Here is a 21,472-nt window from a genome sequence, read left to right as displayed (position 1 = left end):
AGATGATTTCATAATCTTTGTAGATTGCCTACAGATGCTGCTCCTGTTTCAGCCAAAAGCCATTTTAAGTTTACTATGTTAGTGATTGAAAACTAATTTCTAAAAATTGAACTAGACATAAACAAAAATTAGAACAAGAACAGATGATACTAATTAAAAACAAAATGAGTCACAGGAATAAATCCAGTTTTGTGAGTAGTATTTGGAGACCTAAAATACAAAACAGACTTCAGTTGCTTAGGGAAAAAAAAGGAGTCAAGAGGGAAATTTTTGCCTCACTATAATTATCTACTACTTATGAAACAAATTTCAACCATGATGAGATTACTAACATCCCACAAATAAGGTGAATTCCAGAAAGTCTGGTTAGGGGCACACCTTTCTGTCTCTGAAACACACTATACACTATTTATTTCTATATGCCACCCCAATGCATATTCACAGCAGCAAAGGACTTAGCTAATAAAATAACCAACTGGGTAAATAATCAAATACTTATACGTTACATAGTGTTCTGTAAACCTGTTTCATCATTTGAGATTTATCTCTACCTGGTACCACTTTCTAACTAAACTCTTCCAATCTCCTATTGTATGTTTGTGTAGCAAGTTGGATTCTTACCTGGTTATTAATGCTGAGTTTTACCATAGTCTGTAAATTAAGAAATTATATTTCATTTTTAATCTGTCCTTCAAATTAGTATTTGTGACCAGTTAGAGAAAATGTGTAATTTTTTTTTCTTATTTCAAATAGTGTCTCTCAGTGGCTGGTCAACCATCAGTCATGTATAAACCATCAAATTCTTCTTCTGCCTTCTACCAATTATATGCAGCCTCTTTTGATGAAGTTTGCTTTTATGGACAAGTTCCAAAACAAGCACAGAGTAGACTATGTGAACCTGGTTGTATTGTTCATTTCGTAGTGTGGACGTGCTAAAATTAAATAAAATGATGATCACTCCAACGAGTTGGCCAAGGATTAACTTAAGGAACATATCCAGTGAGTATCTTCAAAACAAGTCAGTATTTTCAAAATAGATCAGAATGAGGTCACTTGTCTCCTTCTTCACTCCTTGGTTACCATTTTTTAGCTTTTATCTTAGAAGCCATTTTATTCTGTTTCCATGATTACACTGTAGGACTTATACTGCCAGTGGGCTAGAACCTTGAGCATGGGGTTATTTGTATGTTACTCACACCTGGTGAGCAAGTAGTGTTCAGGGCAGTTGGCAACAGGTAGGAAAGTATGATGGAAGCTGGGGCAAGCAGAAAGGTTCAAAGTCATCTAGGAGAAATACAAAGACAACTTCTCATGTCTAATAGAATCTTCAACCAATGCTGGTGACAGACCCTGTGGGAATCTGGGAAGCTGTACCTTTGAGAGCATGCTGCATTGTCTCCTGCTATGTGTAACCATCTCCACACAGTTTTGTACACATTGGCATTAAAAACACTTTGCGTGTTTTAATTGGGTCTGTTGGAATTTTCCTGTTAATCCATCCTTCATCCATTTGTGACAACTACATGTCTGAAGAGCTCATGGGTTTGAATTGCAGGGAATCCAGGGTTTCTATGTTCTTCAATTCTTATGTAAATATTAAGGATTTCTAAGAATTAGGAGATGATGATTTCAAAATCCTCTGACATAATAAAAAGAACATGCAAACTAAAGAGTAACTTTCTATCCTAGTACCCAGGGAAAATCCCAGAGCATTTGAGATTGTATGAGATAATCTATTTAGTTGTATATTAGGCTGTGCTTCTATATCTTGTGGTTTGGCTCTCAGTTCTAAAGTATAATTGAGTTGACTTATACTTGTATATGCCATATTGATAATTAGAGGCAATATACTTTGTTAATAAATGTCAATAAAAACAAGACCATAATGTACCATAATATGATACCTAAAAGTCTCTGCATGATTAGGATAATATTGTTGAATTGGAACAAACAATTCTAGGCCTAGAAGACCTTGTTACATTGTCATTTCTTTCCAGAAGTATGGGAGAAGTAAGGTGACCCCATAAGTTACTGGAAACTGGGTAAACATTGTGTTGACTTTCAGAACTTACCACTGTCTAAATTCTAGTCTACTACAAGTATAGAATGAATATGTTTATTTTAGTATTCCTTTATGCTCCAAATAAAGCTACTGTAGTCTGACCTCTTGTGCCAATGGAATCCAACTATTATCTAGCACTTAGAACATGTAAGATTTGTTAATTAGCCCTTAGAATTGCGCAGTAAAATGAAGTCTGTGGTGACATGGAGCAAGTATCTGCAAAGCAAATATGCTAATAGGCTTCCTTATTAGGTTCAGTTACATGAATAGAACAATCGAAGTTTTAGGATCTTTTTTAAAAAAAGTTAAATTGCTTGGGAGTGCTTCAGATATGCATTTGGCTAACTTGATGATTACTATGACTTCCTTTTTCAGTGAACCAAATTTGTGTTTGGTACAAGCCTGTGGTTGGTTGGTTGGTTGGTTTTTGGCCTCTGGTTTTTAATCTTACAGATTTTCTGAAATTGGGGGCCACTTGGCTTGGGAGTAGGGATGAGTAAAGTTTTAGGGAAGAAAACCTGCCTGGTTTCAATCAGAACAGCTTTGGTTTTTCTCATGTACTGGAGTTCCATGCAAAGTTTTCTGGGGGGTGGGGAATTTTCAGTACTGAAAACTGTTTATAGAGAGCACTGTGCTAAAAAACCTATGTAGTTAAAGCATTATGAAATGTATTCTTGAAGAGGGAGTCAGTACTTCTTAAGGCACTTTGAGATGAACCAAAGTTAGCAATGTGTATAACCAAGGAGTACAAGCTGAATGACAGCAGCGATGGTTGGGAAAGCAGTCCCTAGGTGGAGAAATCTTCCCCTGTTATGCATTGGAAATCAACATGGAAGTCTTTATTTAACTCCCAGATTACATCTAAACTGTACGTTGGCAATGGTCATGCTTGAAAGTCATTTCTAAGGTTACTGCAGTGTTTCATTTGAAATCAGCTAATATGTTATATAAAACCTGAAGAACTCTCTATGGTTAAGTCTACTATTAGATTTATGCTAGAATCCCAATTTATTCGACCTATAGATTACAATTCCATGAATTACTGTTCTCTCTCTCTCTCTTTAAAGATTTATTTATTTATTCATGAAAGACACAGAGAGAGAGGCAGAGACACAGGCAGAGGGAGAAGCAGGCTCCATGCAAGGAGCCTGATGCAGGACTCGATCATGAATCCTGGGATCACGACCTGAGCCGAAGGCAGCCCCTCAACCACTGAGCCACCCAGGCATCCTGAATTACTGCTCTTTAAAAGGGTTTTATCTTAGTGAAAGAAAGTATTGTTATTTGCAGATGAAATGATATTATATATAGAAAATCTTAAAGACTCCACCAAAAAACTACTAGAATAAATGATCTTGGTAAAGTTGTAGGATACAAAATTAATATTCAGAAATTGGTAGCATTTTTATATACTAATAACAAAGTAGCAGAAAGAGAAATTAACACAAGAGCTCCATTCACAATTGTACCAAAAGGAATGAAATACCTAGGAATAAACATAGCCAAAGAAATGAAAGATTTGGACTGTGAAAACTATGAAACATTGGTGAAAGAAACAGCACAAAGAAATGGAAAGATATTCCATGCTTGTAGATTGGAAGAACAAATATTGTTAAAATGTCCATACTACCCAAAACAATGTATAGATATAATGCAATCCCTATCAAAATACCAACGGCATTTTTTTTCACAAAACTAGAAGAAATCATACTAGAATGTGCATGGAACCACAGAAGACCACAAATAGACAAAGCAATCTTGATAAACAAAAACAAAAAACTGTGGAGGCACCACAATTCCAGATTTCAAGATATACTATAAAGCTGTTATAATCAAAACAGTATGATACGAGCACAAAAAGAGACACATAGATCAATGGAACAGAATAGAAAACTCAGAAATGAACCCATGCTAATATGGTCAATTAATCTACAACAAAGGAGACAAGAATATACAATGGGGAAAAGATAATCTCTTCAATGGTACTGGGAAAATTGGATAGCAACATTAAAAAAATGAAACTGGACCACTTTCTTAAGCCATACACAAAAATAAACTCAAAATGGATTAAAGATCTAAATGTGAGACCTGAAACCATAAAAATCCTAGAAGAGAACACAGGCAGTAATTTCTCTAATGTTGGCTATAGCAACATTTTTCTAGAGGTCTCTTAAGGCAAGGGAAACAAAAGTAAAATTAAACTCTTGGGGCTACATCAAAATAAAAAGATTTTTGTACAGTGAAGGAAACCATCAAAAAAAAAAAAAAAACAAAAAGGCAACCTACTAAAGGGAAAAGATATTTGCAAATGATATATCCAATAAGGAGTTAATATCCAAAATAAAGGACTTCTATAACTCAACACTAAAAAACAATCCAATTAAATATGGGCAGAGGACTTGAATAGACATTTTCTAAAGAAGACATACAGATGGCTAACAGATACATGAAAAGATGCTCAAAATCAGTAATCATTAGGAAAATGCAAATCAAACCACAATGAGATGTCACCTGACATCTGTCAGAATAGTTAAAATTGAAAAGACAAATAACAAGTGTCAACAAGGAGGTGGGGAATAAGAACTCTCACACACTATTGGTGGGAATGTAAACTGGTGTAGTCACTGTGAAAAACAGTATAGAGGTTCCTCAAAAATTTTTTAAAAAAATTCATTACTGGACATTTACCCAAAGAAAACAAAAATGTTAATTTGAAAAGACATATATACCCTTACGTTTATTGTAGTATTATTTATAATAGCCAAGATATGGAAGCAACTTAAGTGTCCAGCCAAAAAAAGATGAGATCATGCCATTTCCAAAAACATGGATATATCTAGAGGGTATTATGCTAAGTGAAATAAATTAGATTGAGAAAGACAATAAATTAGATTGAGAAAGACAAATACCATACAATTTATTCATACGTGGAATCTAAAAACACACAAATGAGTAAACAAAGAAAAAGCAGAATCAGACCTATAAACACAGAGAACAAATGGATGGTTGTCATAGGGGAGAGAGGTGGAAGGGGGCAAAATGAGTGAAGGGGAGTAAAAGATACAGGTTTCCAGTTATGGAATGAATAAATCATGGGAATAAAAGGCTCACCATAAGGAATATAGTCAATGATATTATAAGACCATATGGTGACAGATGGTAGCCTCACTTGTGGTGAGCATAGCATAATATATAAAGTTGTAGAATCACTATGCTGTACACTTGAAATTAATGAACATTGTGTGTCAACTATACTCAAATAAAGTTTAAAATAATAAAATAGAAAATATCCAACCTTAAACCTTTATGTGCTTTGTTCTCAGATTTGAAAAGAGTAAGCTTGGAGTTGAAAAGGATACTTTAAAAATGGGTTTCTCTCTCTCTCTCTTTTTTTTTTCTGTTCTCATGGATTATTTCAGGGCAAACTTCTAGACCACAAATTAAAAACAAAACAAAACACAAAACAAAACACAAAGCTAAAGCAGCATCTTTGTTTCTTGGGTGATAAGAAGGAACATGCTTCTTTGATCTGTTTCTGTAAAGGAGAATGTTATATGTTCTACAAATAGACTTGTCCAGTAAAGCCCTTTAAAGGAATACATCCTAAAATGTATTTAGAGATGAAAAAAAGATGTATGTACAAGAATGTTACAGCTTTATTTCTAATGAAGGAGAATAGAAAACGACTTAAATATCCAGCAAAAGGAATTCAGTTAAATAAACTATGGTACATTCATATATTGGAATGTTATGCAGCCCTTTAAAATTATAATTTTGAAGACAAATAATTTTAGAAAATTCAGATATGTGTTGAGTATATATTAAAAATTATTATAAAGTTAATTTAGTGCAAATGTTCAGTGTACATAGAATTTAATCTCTATTCAAAATGTATTAGATATAAGCATAAAATGATAAGAAGGAAATTCATATAAATATTAATAATGATTTTCTTTCTGTGTTGGAAGTAATAATAATATAAATACTTTTTCTTTCTGGATCTTCCTTTACTTCATACATTCTTTATTAAGAGAAAACATTATTTTTAGAATAAAAATACCCTAATTATATAGTAAGACATTGTCCAGGCAGAAGCTGACATGCTTTTCTCTGTAAGAAAATATATGGGCAAATAGCTTGAGGTATCTAGTAAGGGGACAAGTAATTTACCTGAGAATTCCCAGAGCATTCGTAGAAGGAGGAAACCTAGACCTCATTCCCTTCTTTCTGGTATTCAAAGTAATTGAAATTTTGGGGTGGGCTGGATAGCTCTGATCATGACCTAATAAAAAAAAGAGGGGAAAAAACTCTTAACACACAGTCATCTCAAGAATAGAAAGAGGATCTCAAAGTAGTTGTCAGAGAAGAATAATGTGTTGGATATGGTAGGAAGAAGATGAAGACGGGAACTTGCCCTGACCCACAGGATGGCTTCTAGCTGTAAAGTAAAAAGAGCATTCCAGGGACATATGGTATTATCACTACAGCTGTCTTTCTGCTAAGAGGAGAAATTCTTTGGGAATTTGGGAAGAAATTCTTTGGGAAGATGTAGAACCATTTAGTTGAAACTTTAAAAAGAGATATGGACTTATTTTGTACCTCCAAGTTGGTAAAATGGGATCTAATAGTTGTCTTTTTTTTTCCCCAAATAAAGGAATAGAATTAGCTAAGAATACATACAGGCAAGATGTTGAGATAAAGTGCTATAAAATGAGATGAAATGGTATATTAAAAGGCAAGAATGATTAAGATTATAAGCAATTATAAAAATAAAACAACCAGATTAAAAATACTATGACTATGTGGATCACAATAAAAATAATTACCTTCAGGAATATTCTAGATAAATATTGTTAATATTTTTTTAAATATCATTTGAAATTCTCCATAAAAATGGTATAATACCATACATAGTTTTTTGCAATTTAACCTAAACATTTAACTGATATATATTTGTACATCAACAAATACAGATCTACATCATTTCTTTCAATGCTTTGAAGGATTCCATTTTATGGTATAGTGATAATTTTTAATATTTTGATTGTGCTGTTGTTCTAACTTAAGGTTTAGGGTTATGATGGTGAACAGGATTCTGTCTGCAAGTGGGAACTTCCTTCTACAGATGGTTTTCCTCTTGTAAAAATACAGCAACCAGGACCATACTCATATTCAGAGCTAAGAGACTAGGAATTCTCATGAATTAAAAGATAATTTTGTGAAGGTCAATAGGACCCAGGCAGAAGAATATTCTAATTTATTAGACTTGTCTCCTTATGTTAGATAAAACAGTTGAGCCAATGTTAGTTTGACCTGCTCTTCTCTTTCTGAGTCTTAAGGTGAAATATAGACCAAAAAGAGATGCTACCTCTGTCTCTTCTGATTAATAGCCTTGAACAGTGATTTAAAAAACCCAAAACACAGTGATAAAAAATAGTGATAAAAAAGTGGTGGACAGAAATCTGGAGAGACACTATAAATACTCTGAGCTCTGGACACACTGAGGCTGTTGCAGTCAGTATTACCTCTATTTTGCCTGAATAAAATCCTGCCCAACCTTTTCCTTCTAGATCATTCTAAGTTGGAAATCTTGTTTACTTATGTAGATGATCTATGAGCCAAGAGGAGTAAAACACATCTATTCTGAAGGGAAATACATCTGGACCAGTGAAAGTCTTACCAGGACAAGGGTGAGATGGTTTGGGGGTCGGATGGGACATGTCACTGGAAAATCGTTATAGCTCTCATTTTGCTCTTATATCCAATAATTAGAATTATTTTTCTTTTTAAATATCTGGTGATAAAAAGAGCTTAAAATAGTTGAACTATTCAGGGGGTCTGAAGAAAATTAAAACAGGCTGGATGCATCATAATTCATTTAGGTAATTCTTTATAGATAGATATTTAGTTTATTTCTGGGTCTTTCTTTTTTTCTCTTTCTTGACTGGCAAGGATTCTTGTACATAAATCCTGTCACATTTATTTGATTATACTTAAGATAATTGCCTTAAAATGCAATTGCTAAGTAAGAGTTTGCAAAACCTTAAAGTTTTTGATCCATATTTTTAAGTTGCTTTCCAAAAAAATAATAATTTATATTCCACAGAAAGTATATGAAAATAGTTGCTTTCTTAATACTGTCACCAACATTATGTGTCGCCATTATATTAAAAATAATATTTTTAAACTGTCTAATTCAAAATGTAAGAAATGGCACATCATGGCTTTGTTTTTACATTACTCTTCAGAATAATCATCATGATCATCATTATTATAGCATTTATTTAGGACTTAACTGTGTGGCCAACTGCTATGGTAATCACACATCTTTTTTTTTTTTTTCCTCAGAATAGTGCAATAACATAGATTTGATTAGTTCATCTATTCATTGGCCATCATAATTTTGGAGGCAAATTTCTTTTTTTTATATTGTCAAATATTTAATATAAGTATTATTCTCTAACAAAAACAAATGAAATTTGCTAAACTTAAAATTTCTGCTTATTATTATTGAAAACATTTCCTACTCTAACAGGTTTTTCCTGTTATTTTCTTGGGGGTAAATTTCTGTTCTAGCCTTTGGCGATTTCTCTGTGTAGAAGCACACTTTAAACATTAAAGAAATCAACCTTTTCCTTATAATCTCCTTTTTTGGGGTTATGTCTTTATTGGCATTTCTATAAGTCAAAAGTAATTGACAAATCAGAAAGTGGGAGAAATAGGCTCTTACTGAGATAAAGGTGGTACAAAAATAAATGGGACAAGATGAAGAGATGATTGGAATTAGAAGTATTAATATTAAATACTTTCATATTTTCATATATATTAGTCTCTCTAAGCAACCTCTGGATTTGTAACCATGCTCCAACAGTTAGCCAACTGTACAAACCACTCAAGAAACATTTACTCTTCAATGCCTTTGGATGTGGCCACAGAGCCAAAGGGCAAAGAACTACCTTCCACCACTAAGAGTCATGGACAGTACGTAGTGCTGCTTAGAACTAAATTAGGGACTCACTTCAATACCAGGACAGGAGGTCTTCACTATCCCTGACTGGAAGAACTTGGTTATTACTCTGGAAACAATGACTGTGGTGTATTTCCTCTTTTGTGTTCCAAATCTATCACTGTTGGTGGTAAAAGAGCTTTCTTTTATACTGTAGCTGATCAGACCAAAAAGAGTCCCCTAATGGAGAGAAGTGCCCATCACCAACAGATCCTAGACTTGGAACTTGATAATACAACTGGATGGGACTTTGGCAGTTCCTCCTTCAGGAAAAGGCAAGGTAAGTCATGTCAGTTTTTTTTTTTTTTTATTAGTCATGTCAGTTAATATTTGGGTGGCAAAAGGGCCAGTCTGTGAGAGAAACTGCTCATTAGCGGTCCTCAATACCTATTCTCTTAGTCCTCTATAATAGACATCTTGAATTTTCACAAAATCTCTGCCTCCCTTGCACCTAGATATGGCCATGAGACTAAGTTCTGGTCAATGATATATAAATGGTAGTGTTATGTACAAATCAGGATTGTGCCTTTAAAGTGGAGGAGGTATGTCCTACTCTTTTTTTTTCCTACCTTGCTTCAACTGTGGATGAGATAGTGAACCATCATGGGCCATGAGAATAAATGGAAGATCTTAGAGATGGTGCAACAACCTAGGAGTCTGGTCCTTGAGTAACATCAAGGAGCAGATGCCTTGAACCAGCATGGCACCATTTGCTTCCAGTATGGTGAGCTACAGAAAAATAAACTTTTAACTAACTTATTTTACTACTTTGGACCCCTGTTAGATATAGCTGAACCTATATTCCAATTTATGTGTGTAAGAATTATACCTTAGTGTATTTTTCCTGGTATGGTTCTGAAATGCATAGGAATTAATTTTTTGCATAAATTTTTTTTGAGAAACCAAGGTACAAGTTAAAGCACAGTTTAATTTATAATAACAGCCTAGATGAACTGACTGGGGATTTATCTTGAAACTGAGAAATGTTAAGTATATCATTTCATTTTTCATGAAAACACAGTTCAAACATCTGTTTGAAAAAATTGTTTTTAATCCTTTTATAAACGGAAGCTTTATATTTTCAAGTATTTTAATTGGTTGCTTAGAAGGTATCTTTTCCAAACAGAAATTTTTGAAGCATAGAGACTTTCAAAGAACATTTAAAAACCCAAATGGTTTACATTAAACCTGAAAATTCAGTGTTCTAAGTTTAGAGTTCTTTTAGAAAGCTCAAGAACTTATTTTTAAAAGCAAACAAACATTAACATACATATTTGAAAATATAAATTATTAAAAAGCATATTAAAACTAATGTAAACACGGGACTTTTTTCTCTTCATTTCAAAATTTAAAAATCTACCTTTCCTGTCATATTTTGCACAAATTGACAATTCTTCTAACTGTACCTTTAAAGCAGCTGTTTGACATCAGACTGGGCCAGCTTCACATTTTTGTGCCTAAGCACTTTAGCCAATCCTTTAGATTCAGCTGAGATTCCCTACAACTTCTCAGCTAAGATTTTTTCCCAAGGGCTTCGTTATTTTCTCAGACAGTAAAAATAAGAAATTCATTGAATTCCCATTAATTTGCTCCATTGAATCTCAGTTAATCCCTAAAAATGAACAATCAAAATTATCATTGCATACCAATTTTTATTTTTGAGGATTCATTACTATACAACAAATATGCTGAAGTATGGATGGACACCTGTTCATCACAAGGGAATAGAAAAACACAGTCAGACAGATGATTTAAACTAAACTTGAGGTTTTCTTGGCCAGGAGCAGGGTGCAACTGGGGTGTGTGTATGTCACCAATTCAAACCCGGCAGACGATCAAAATGAGACTTCTGTCAAGGATTCTGCGATGTGTAGACAAAGTCCCTCGCTCAGGGACTATTTCTAGTCACTAGGTCCACTTGAGAAGGTGAGTCAGGGCTGGCACACAGGTACACTGGTTTGGAGAATTCAAAAATTCTTGCATTAGTTATTGTGCAAATGTGATTCTAATTCCTAGCCTATTTCACACAGCAGAATTGGCTCTATCTCATTTCACATGATAAGAGGCACTCAACATTTTGCATTTACATCATAACCATCATATTTATCTTTTCCAAGACTGTGTCTAGCAGAAGTGATTATATAAACATGGGCCGTATGATCCTGGACTGGAGTTAGACAGATGACAGACAGCTTGTTACTGAAAGCTTACACTAGAGGGTTTAAAGGACTCTTACTTTAATATTGGCATCAGGAGATGCAGCCATGAGAATTCTGTCTTGCTGTCATTTTGTTAGACACAGTGGCTTTGAGTCAACACCCAAGCATGCTTACTGATGCATTTAAATGCAAAAGTAAATATAAAATCAGAACAACTTTTATTACCATTCATCTTCTATTTTACATATCTACAACACTTCTTGTGTCTTATATAGATTGACTACATTTTTAAAAGTCTGCTGAAGATTCTATTTACTAACCAATGCTTTACTGATTAGGCTGTTTCAATTTTTCAGTATCATTACTGATTGAATAATGCTACTGGTGAAGCTGGAAAAAGAACATCAAATAAAGCCCCAAATCAGCAGAAGGGAAACCTATTGTTTAAGATTAGAGCAGAAATAAATGATACAGAATTCAAAAATGCAGTAGAACAGATCAACAAATCTAGGAGCTGTTCCTTTGAAAGAATCAACAAAATTGATAAACCCCTAGCCAGACTTACTGAAAAGAAAAGAGAAAGAATCCAAATAAATAAAATCACGAATGAAAGAGGAGAGATCACAACCAGCACTGAAGAAATACAATTATAAGACAATATTATGAGCAATTATATGCCAACAAATTGGGCAATCTGAAAGAAATGGATAAATTCTTAGAAACATAAACTGCCAAAACTGAAACAAGAAGAAATAGAGAATTTGAACAGACTTGTAACCAACAGAGAACTGAATCAGTAATCAAAAACCTCCCAACAAACAACAGTCCAGGGCTGGATGGCTTTCCAGGGGAATTCTATCAAACATTTAAAGAAGTGTTAATATCTATTCTTCTGAAACTGTTCCAAATAATGGAAATGGAAGGAAGACTTTCAAACTCATTCTCTAGGGTCAGCATTACCTTTATTCCAAAACCAGACAAAGACCCCACTAAAAAGGAGAATTATAGGCCAATATCCCTTATGAACATGGATGCAAATATTCTCAACAAGATACTAGCAAATAAAATCCCACAGTACTTTGTTTTTTTGTGATTTTATTTTATGATTTTATTTATTTGAGAGAGAGAGAGAGAGAGAGAGAGATAATGAGCAGGAGGATGGGGCAAAGGGCAAGGGAGAAGCATGTTCCCTGCTGAGCAGGGAGCTGGATGTGAGGCTTGATCCCAGGACCCTGAGATCATGACCTGAGCAGAAGTCATCCACTTAACCAACTGAACCAAACAGGTGCTCCTCCAATAGAACTTTAAAAGAATTGTTCACAATGATCAAGTGGGATTTATTCCTGGGTTGCAGGGGTCATTCAATACTCATAAATCAATCAACATGATACACCACATTAATAAAATAAAGGATAAGAACCATATGATGATCCTCTCAATAGATGTAGAAAAAGCATTTGACAAAATATAGCATTCTTTTTTTTTTTTTTAAAAGCTTTTATTTATTTATTTGACAGAGAGAGCACAAGCAGGGGGAATGGCAGAGGGAGAGGGAGAAGCAGGCAACAGGGAGCCTGATGTGGGGCTTGATCCCAGGACCCAGGGATCATGACCTGAGCCAAAGGCAGATGCTTAACTGACTGAGCCACCCAGGTGCCCACATAGCATCCTTTCTTGATAAAAACCCTCAAGAAAGTAGGGATAGAAGGAATATATTTTAACATCATAAAGGCTATATACAAAAGACCCACAACTAACATCATCTCAATGGGGAAAAACTGAGAACTTATCCCCAAAGGTCAGGAACATGACAGGGATGCCTACTCTTGCCACTGTTGTTCAACATAGTACTGAAAGTCTTAGGCTTAGCAATCCAACAAAAAGAAATAAAAGGCATCCAAATCAGCAAGGAAGAAGCCAAACTTTCATTCATTGCAGATGACATCAAAACAATAGACTTCACCAAAAAATTGCTACAACTGATATGGGAATCCAGCAAAGTCACAGGATATAAAGTCAACATACAGACATCTGTTGCATTTATATATACATAATGAAGCAGCAGAAATTAAGGAATCAATCTCATCTGCAATGCACCAAAAACCATAAGATACCTAGGAATAAACCTAACCAAAAGATAAAGGATCTGCATACTGAAAACTAGAACACTTATGAAGGAAATTGAACAATACTTGAAGAAATGGAAAAACATTCCATGCTCATAGGTTAGAAGAGCAAATATTGTTAAAAAGTCTATACTACCCCAAACAATCTACACAAAAAATGTAATCCCTTTTAAAATAACACCAGAATTTTTCATAGAGCTAGAACAAACAATTCTAAAATTTATATGGAACGAGAAAAGACATTGAATGGCTAAAGGAATGTCGAAAAACAAAAGCAAAGCAGAAGCGTCACAATTCCAGACTTCAAGCTATATTACAAAGCTGTAATAATCAAAAACAGGATGGTACTGGCACAAAAACAGACTCATAAATCACTGGAACAGGATGGAAGACCCACAAATAGACCTACAACTCTATGGAACTAATCTTTAACAAAGCAGGAAAGAATATCCTGAAAAAAGGCTGTCTAGGGACGCCTGGGTGGCTCAGTGGTTGAGCGTCTGCCTTTGACTCAGGGCCTGGTCTCAGGGTCTAGGGATCGAGTCCCACATTGGGCTCCTACAGAGAGCCTGCTTCTCCCTCTGCCTATGTCTTTGCTTCTCTCTCTCTCTCTCTCTCTCTCTCAATCTCTGTCTCTCATGAATAAATAAAATCTTAAAAAAAAAGAAAGAAAAAAGGCTGTCTCTTCAACTAATGGTACTGGGAAAACTGGACAGTGACATGCAGAAGAATTAAATTGGACCATTTTCTAACACCATATACAAATAAATTCAAAAATGGATAAAAGACCTACATGTAAGACAGGAATCCATCAAAACCCTGAAGAACATAGGCAGTAACCTCTTCTATCTTGGTCTCAGCAACTTCTTATTAGACCTGTTGCTGGCGGCAAGGGTAACAAAAGCAAAAATAAACTATTACAACTTCAAGATAAAAGCTTCTGCACAGTGACGAAATGATCAACAAAACTACAAGGCAGCCTACAGAATGGAGGAAGATATTTGCAAATGACATATCTGATAAAGTTAGTATCCAAACTCTATAAAGAACTTATCAAACTCAATACCCCCAAAACAAATAATCCAGTTAAGAAATGGGCAGAAGACACGAATAGACACTTTCAAAGATGACATCCAGATGACCAACAGACACATGAAAAGATGCTCAACATCACTCATCCTCAGAGAAATACAAATCAAAACCAGAATGAGGTACCATCTCAACCCTATCAGAATTACTAAAATTAACAACACATGAAATGACAGATGTTGGTGAGGATGTGGAGAAAGGGGGAAACCTCTTATACTTTGGTGAGAATGCAAACTGATGCAGTCACTCTAGGAAATAATATGGGTACTCCTCAAAAAGTTAAAAATAGAACTACCCTACAATGTAGCAATTTCACTGCTAGGTATTTACCCAAAGGATACAAAAGTACAGACTCAAAAGGTACATGCATCCCCATGTTTATAGCAGCATTATCAACAATAGCCAAACTATGGAAAGAAACCAAGTGTCCATCAACTCATGAATGGATAAAGAAGATATGGGAATATATGGGAATATTATTCAGCCATCAAAAAGAATGGCATCTTGCCATTTGCAACAACATGAATGGAACTAGAGTGTATTATGCTAAGTGCAATAAGGAAATGAAAGACAAATAGCATGATTATACTCATACGTGGAATTTAAGAAACAAAACAGGTGAACATAGGGGAAGGAAAGGAAAAATAAAATAAAAATGAGAGGGAGGCAAATCATAAGATGCTCTTAAATATAGAACAAATTGAGGGTTACTGGAGGGGAAATGAATGCGGGATGGGCTAAATGGATGATGGGTATTAAGGAGCACACTTGGGATGAGCACTGGGTATTATATGTAAGTGAATATGAATCACTAAATTCTACTTGAAACCAATACTACACTATATTTTAACTAACTTGAATTCAAATAAAAACTTAGAAGAAAGAAAAGAAAAGGAAAGTAGAAGTCCTTGGCTTTGAAAAAAAACAAAACAAAAAACAAAGATTAAACAAAACCAAAAAAACAACGCTCCTGGTGAAATCACTCCTTCCCAAGCTTTAACTCTTATCAGGATTTGAGAGATGGCTACAGAAAGGGACTCTACATAGATGCAGATGTGGCACAGAACAACTTCAGGGTTGCAATTTATGCTAGCTTCTGAAAATGGTGCCCTTGGAGTTGGGTCATGCACACCTTTCAGGCTGTATGTGATGGCCCTGGCTATAGAATTCAACATGCTTCAAGGAAGATAAACTACTTGTCAGCTTCTTGGAGAAGACCTCCCCTCCCACCTCTTTAATGTTCTTCATGTGACTCCCATGATTCCCAACAGACTGGTCTCAAGAAGGACATTACAATTAAATTGTTTACTGACTTCCTCTAAAATTGAGAAAGAATAAGAAGATTAGAAAACCTAGAAATCATTAGGATGAATTCCATCATTTGTTGATATCCTAAATCCTTGCACTCCTCCAATTCTGAATCTACAAGAACCTCAGAGTTCATTCCTCATCACTCTGACCCTTACTTGGTAGAATGCCTTACTAAGACCTGATTAGGTACCAGCTAAAGGCAATACCTGGGGCGGGGGGAGGTTACAGTTGCTGTCCAGATGTCGGGGCGATGCTATCAAGTTGAGAACAAGCAATTTATTTGGGAGGTGAATGAGGAAATGCTGGTAAGGGGGTGAGGAAAAGAGACTGAGAAGTGAAAGAAGACCATAAAGGATGCATTTTCTAGTATGTTAATATTGTGGCCAACTGGGGCTCAATCCCACTGAGGATCTTTGTTTTGGAGGCAGTATTGGACATTTGTCAGAGTCCTCTCTGAGGGGTTAGGAAGGTGGAGTTTTTCACTAGTTCCTCAGGTATTTATTTTGTGGCTGCTTTCAGAGATATTAGCCCTTTGACACTTCCGCCTTGTCCTTTGTAATGACTGGTCCTGCTCCCAAAATCAGATAAGACTTTTACTACAGAGAGGTAGGTACTTGGGCAAGTACCAATAATGTCTGCTCCAGAGGTCATCCATGGCTACATTTTTCAGGTATGTGGGCTAATAAATTTCTCATTTTTCTCTAAGAAAATTTTGTTTAAGGAAATTTATATTACTTTTAACCAAATGAATTCTGACTAATCCATATAGCAGACATATATTGCATACCTACATATACTATAAAATTGTGAGAAATACTAAAATGAGTGTGATGCAGGACCCATATCAAACATAATAATTACCATGATTTATAACACTTAGCACTTCTTAATAGTTTTCGTTTGAATTTAGTGGCCATCCGCCATACATTTGGTCTCTATGTTAGTCATTTACATGGTACTAAAAATAGTTACATTTTATTGAGCCCTTAAGTTGAGCCAAGATTTTTAATTGTATTATTTTGTTTAATATGTATATTATTTTATTTGGCAAGGGAGGAATTAAGGTTGCCAAAAACTGACCTTGAGGTGGGGAGATTACTCTGGATTATCAGAGTGGGCACAATATATTCACAAGGGTCATTTTAAGTAAAAAAGGGAGGCAGGAGAGGCAGAGTCAGGGAAATTTGAATATGGACACTGCTGACATTGAAGATGAAGAGGCGCAAGCCAAGGAATGCAGACAGTCTCTATAAATTGGAGAATACATGAAAATGGATAACTCCTTAATGCCTCCAGAAAGAATATAGCCCTGCTGACACCTTCACTTTAGCTCAGTGAGACCCATTTTGAATTTATGACCTCCAGAATTATAACCATAAACTTGTGTTCTAAGCCCTTAAGATTGTGGTAATTTGTTACAGCAGCCATGGGAAATTAATCCATTGTAACCAAGGGTAGGGGGACCATCTGTAGAATTAGCTATTCCCATGGAAATAATCGTGGTGTTGATATCAGATCACATAGAAGGGTTCTACATTACCACTCAGATGCTGAAGGAGTATTGCCTAAGCACACCATGAAACATGCAGATAAGGAAAAAGAATCTATTTAAAGCTAGGACTGCTTAGAGATGTTCTATTTGAGTGGAAGCTTATCCTGGTAAGTTACAGTCTAGTCTTGGGTAAAGACTTCCCAGCAGGTTATTTTCTCCTAATAGCATAATGTTTCTTGACAAATCACTGGGTGCATGTTCCTTTTTTATACTCTTACAATGAATCTAAGAATTTTTTCTTTTTTCTTTATTCATAGAGTACAATAAAAATAAAATTGGATCTGATAAATCCTATTTTACTTGAGTCTCTTTTCTTCTTGAAGTCTAATACTATTCTTTGGACATAGACTAGCAAATAATATACCATGAACCTAGAAAAACATGTTACCACTTTTATTATTTTAATGTAAGTTGAAATATCTGCAAATAGGGAGATTAAACTTATGGTCTTTTGAAGAGTATCTATCATTTCTATATTAGTGCATTTGGTATTTCAAAGTATATATTCCAACTGGTATATTGATTTGAATATATATATATATATATTTGAGAAAATGTTTCTAATTATTCTATGGTACTTCCAAAATACATTTTTCTTACCTTGTAAATCAAATAATGAGAAAGTTATTCCACAGTGCCAAGGGCTTGTAGTATAGAGATCTGATTCAATTTCTTTTCATTTTTTAAAAATCTCATTCAGTTTCTGATGGAAGCAGTTGGTTTGATCTGATGGGAATAGCTGCATAAAAATCAAGGCTATCTCTGAAGAATTCCTCTGAGAATCAGGACAATCATTTGGCTCTATTGTTAGGTCTCATATTAGAATCAGGTCTCATCAAGATAATGGCTGTTTTTCTACTCAATAGATAGTTTTTATTCCTTCATGCTGAGCAGCATGGAGAAGAATAAGAAATGAGGATTAGAAAAAGACCTCAGGGTAGAAAATCCATCCAAATTCATCTGGATTGGGCAAACTAATAACGCATATTTTTGAACTTATAGAAATATTTACCAAAAATAAGCTATCCTGGATTCATCTGCCTTTAAATGCAGCATATGAGTGATTAAACAGTGGTATTTGAACAAAGTTCCCTCTTCTACTCTTAAGTTGACTGACATTCCCCAGAAACAAATTCCACCACTCCTATATTTTCACAGACTGGGATACTTTTTGTCAGGATATAATTGGAGTTCAAATTTCATTTTGTCTTGTGTGAATATTTTGGGATTGTTTACTTCTGTGTATTTGTTTAAATATAAGATTTTTGTTTGTTTGTTTGTTTATGGGGAAGAGACCTTTCTTATTTGTTTTTAGTTTTGGGGAGGAGACAAGCCATCTAGCCTCCTATGCCTCTTGTTCCACGTTTCTTTACTTATCTAACAGGGATGGTTGCTTTCCAGTCTATAGATACGTACAATTGATTGCTTTTGTGGGCTACCACTTGATGGGAGTGAAGATATTTCAAGCTTTGGAAACAGACATTCAGGAGGAGTTGAAAGATTGCTTTTTCAGAGGCCAGAGAAGCTTTAATGAGTACATGCCGACATAACTCCAGAAGAACTTGAAATCTTTTTGCAGGTAAGAGATAAAGAGATTTTGTTTTGAGAGTTATAAATTTGCCAGTTGGGTGAAAGACAGCTATAGATAGGGATGGCTCGGTGGCTCAGCAGTTAAGTGCCTGCCTTCGGCTTGGGGCATAATCCTGGGGTCCTGGGATTAAGTCTCCACATTGGGCTCCCTGCATGGAGCCTGCTTCTTCCTCTGCCTAGGTCTCTGCCTCTCTCTCTCTCTCTATGTCTCTCATGAATAAATAAAATCTTTTTTTAAAAAAGACAACTATAGATAGAAGATTTTACAGAATGCCTTCCTGTGTGTTTTACCTAAACTTGCATAAATAATAGCAATAGTTTAGTGTCATCTGAAGAGAGAGGGAAAAGAGATAAGCCCTTCCAGTGATGGGAAACAGTAAGAGAAGGCAAAGGGATAAGATAGGTACAGGCAAGAGGAATAATTACAGAGCAGATGCAGCAAGGGCATAGGAACTCTGAAAGATACTGAGAGTCAGGGAAGAGGTAACTAGCATTGGACTAACACTTCCATTGACAACAATTATAAGGCAAAACAAACAAACAAAAAACAAAACAACTGAAAACACACAGGAGTATAAGCAAAGAAGGTAGGATCCATAAAGGGAAGGACCATTTAAAGCAAGCACATGAGCCAAGTTCCACATTTCCTCATCTTTTGGTCTGTGAGTGACTTTCCAGTTAACTTGGTGAGAAGCACTGAAGTCCTAGCATAAAGCTGAAGCTTTACGAAGTTGGAGTAACAAGTCAGAACGTGGAGTTCTAACACTGGTTGCAATTTGAAAAGAAAATCCCAGAGAGGAGGAATCCTCAAAGTGAGAACCCATAAATGCCAAATCTGCCATGAATTCCTCTCGGGCTGTTGTCTGACTCCTTAGTCATCCACGTGTAGAGTGAGACCTCAGAAAAACAAATGAAAGCAGCATCTGTGATTCTAAAGAGTAGAGACTTTAGCAGCCATCAGTTGCTGAGGAGATGGAAATTAGAGTTCAAGCCTCACCAGGTTAGAGGGGATTTGTAAATACCCTGAGTTCTCTGTTGAGATCCCAGAAACACCGCATCCTAGAAGTAAAACTGAAAATACAGCAAGCTCTAACAAAGGATAAAATTAACTCTCACCAGGATTAAAGTGATCTGCTGGTATTCCATCTGACTGCCAACTAAAACCCCAAGCCCTCTTTTTTTAAGGAAGAAAACAACATCCAGAGTCTTTACAAATTTTCATATACAATGGCCAGCATCCAATTAGAAATTAGAATATGATTAAAAATAGGAACAATTGGTGGGAATGTAAGCTGATACAGCCACTCTGGAAAACAGTATGGAGGTTCTCCAGAAAGTTAAAAATAGAGCTATCCTACAATCCAGCAATTGCACAACTGAGTATTTACCCCAAAGATACAAATGTAGTGATCTGAAGGGGCACCAGCACCCCAATGTTTATAGCAGCAATGTCCACAATAGCCAACTATGAAAAGAGCTCAGATGTCCATTGACAGATGAATGGGTAAAAAAGACGTAATATATATATTGATACATAATATATATGCATATATATATATACACAATGGAATATTACTCAGCCATCAACAATGGGTGTGGAACTAGAGTGAAGTGAAATAAAATAGGTCATTTGCGAAGTGAAATAGGTTAATCAGAGAAAGACTATTTTTAGTTTAATTTAGTTTTATTTTTTAAATTAGAATGCCAAGTATTTAAATTATTATAGCATGGAACTTTGTCTACATAAGTCACAACCCCTTCAACCTGCAAATTCAGAACCTGCTTTTATTTTTAAGATGACATTTCACCAATACATGCAGTTTTCCCTTTATTTGTGCTTTTAGATCATTTTTGTCTTCCACAACAGATTCGATGTGCCTTTTCTCTTTAGTGGGTGGTCTTGGCAATGGAATTTCCATTTAGTCTTCCAACATACTAGTGAGATAAGTAACAAAGCAAGGACTGGTCAGACTTTCTGGAACTCCTGATAGAACTAAGATGTCTACAAGTTTCTCTGGAATTCAGCTAGAACTTGGCTAGAGAATTTTGTGATTTTAATACAAAAAGTTACCATAGGTTTCTGCTGAATTTTAGACAATTCTATGATATTTTAATTTCAACTAAGAGTGATTGGGTTTTAGAAAAAGAATCAACGTAACTTAAGAGAGCCATTACCAAAGACCCTCAGGAGATTCCTGGGAAATACCAGTTTAGACTGCCAGAGGCCTCTGGCACTGCTGTGGAAATTTTCTTCTCTTGAGACAAAGATGGTTAATAGGTTGTGACTGTTATTCTCAGTTTGGCATGCTCAGATATATTTCCTTCACTAAAAATAGGATACATATTCACACGTATGGAGAATGTGATGCCTGCAAATTCTGTTGAACAATATCTGTTTAAAAACCATTCTCACTTGCTTATTATATTTCAATAAAACAATTGAGAGAATCTTGGACTTTTAGGGGCCCACATGAGGTCCAACTGTTGGGATTGGAAGTCATCATGACCCATGGTTTCAGCCCTGAGGATAATAACAACAGGGGTCTGAATGATCACCTCCTTTGGCCTGTGGCCTGG

The 21,472-nt window shown here is 35.3% G+C and overlaps 2 long non-coding RNA genes across 22 annotated transcripts in view; one reads left to right on the top strand and one right to left on the bottom strand.

Annotated features, from left to right (window-relative positions):
• The window catches only part of LOC144320662 (uncharacterized), a 183,828-nt gene that overhangs the window by 1,413 nt on the left and 160,943 nt on the right, over window positions 1–21,472 (bottom strand). For 14 of the 19 annotated variants that reach the window (XR_013386280.1, XR_013386275.1, XR_013386268.1 and 11 more), the window contains one exon: window positions 10,714–11,021. This is a non-coding gene — a long non-coding RNA (uncharacterized LOC144320662). The other 5 variants (XR_013386270.1, XR_013386272.1, XR_013386276.1 and 2 more) reach the window with 5 other exon arrangements.
• The window catches only part of LOC144320661 (uncharacterized), a 134,766-nt gene that overhangs the window by 93,782 nt on the left and 19,512 nt on the right, over window positions 1–21,472 (top strand). For all 3 annotated transcript variants that reach the window (XR_013386261.1, XR_013386262.1, XR_013386263.1), the window contains 3 exons: window positions 7,669–7,752; window positions 9,226–9,348; window positions 18,707–18,884. This is a non-coding gene — a long non-coding RNA (uncharacterized LOC144320661). The remainder of the gene's footprint in view (window positions 1–7,668; window positions 7,753–9,225; window positions 9,349–18,706; window positions 18,885–21,472) is intronic.

Source organism: Canis aureus, chromosome 9 (genome assembly GCF_053574225.1).
Source record: "Canis aureus isolate CA01 chromosome 9, VMU_Caureus_v.1.0, whole genome shotgun sequence".
Lineage (NCBI taxonomy): Eukaryota > Metazoa > Chordata > Mammalia > Carnivora > Canidae > Canis > Canis aureus.
The sequence above is the reverse complement of the archived record's forward strand: the minus strand, read 5'-3'. Positions and strand labels throughout refer to the sequence as shown.